This window comes from Sorex fumeus, unplaced genomic scaffold, assembly GCF_029834395.1.
Source record: "Sorex fumeus unplaced genomic scaffold, SorFum_2.1 ptg000134l, whole genome shotgun sequence".
Taxonomy (NCBI): domain Eukaryota; kingdom Metazoa; phylum Chordata; class Mammalia; order Eulipotyphla; family Soricidae; genus Sorex; species Sorex fumeus.
This window is the reverse complement of record NW_026606191.1, coordinates 2,971,764-2,972,956: the sequence shown is the minus strand read 5'-3', so window position 1 is coordinate 2,972,956 and position 1,193 is coordinate 2,971,764.

The window sequence follows — 1,193 nt, the reverse complement described above, 5'->3', positions numbered from 1 at the left end:
GGTCACCAGTTGCCCCCTGCGAGTGGCTCTCCAGCACGGCCACAGCCCCAGAAGCACAAGGACTTAATGCAGAACTCAGCAGCTTGGAGCAGAAAAGTCAACAGACTCTGCATTGATCCAGGCCATCAAGTCTGCCGGAGGGGAAAGGGTGTTGCCCCATTCGCCCTCTCCTCTCTGGAAAGAAAGATGGCGGCCACACGGAAGCCTTGTGGACAGCAGGTATGAGCCGGGAGTGTGGGGGCGACTAAAACCTCATGGGAAGGGGGGCGTTCCGGTCCGTCCTTCACGCCCTACCGAGGCCACCGGTAGCCCCCCGCGAGCGGCTCTCCAGCACGGCCACGACTCCAGAACACAGAAACCAATTTCTTAACTATCTGACTTTCAGTAGAAATACTTCCAGGGTCAATAGGTAAAATAGCAGAAATCCAAAACCCACATTTAATTCTTGAACCCAGCTGTAGAAAGCAAATCACTTCACAATGCTTTTTCAGCATGTCTGATTTGGGGGGGGGGGTAAACTCTAAATAATAGTGGTGAATCTTTTATTGAAACAATCAAAGCAGATAGAGTGTTAACTAGAATTCATCTGCCTCACAGGGACGGGGAGGTGTGGGGGGGTGGGGCTTTATTGGGGTTCTTCATGGTAAAAAATAAGTATTGGTAAAGGGATATGTGTTTGATATTTGCATGAGTGAGACATAAACCTGAAAGCTTTGTAACCTTTCCCACAGTGATTCAATAAATAAAAAAAATAGGTTTAAAATAAATTACCTGCTAATAATGAGCATGGAAGATTATGAAATCAAAAAAAAAGAGGTTTGATCAGGAACCAGAGAGACCTTGCCTCCAATTATATAGCTGAGCAGGAAATGGTTTTTTGGTGTGTCTTGCACATACCTAACTTTGGCTGTTTACTTTCTTGGAAGACTTTGCCCAAAGTTTTTGGAGTCTGGCCAAAGGCACAGCAGCAATTTTGGAGTATCTGGAAGTCTGATGGTGCCATCAGGCTGCTGATGCAGTCGCCTTACAGGCACAGATTGACCTGCTGGCGGTACCATACTCCTGGGTTGTAGAAATTCTATATATGGGGAAAAAACACCAATAGTGGGGTTGGAATCACTGTGAAGCGACTAGGATGCTAGCCTTGCTGACCCTAGTCAAACCTCCCCATCCGATAGGTACCCAGCAGCACC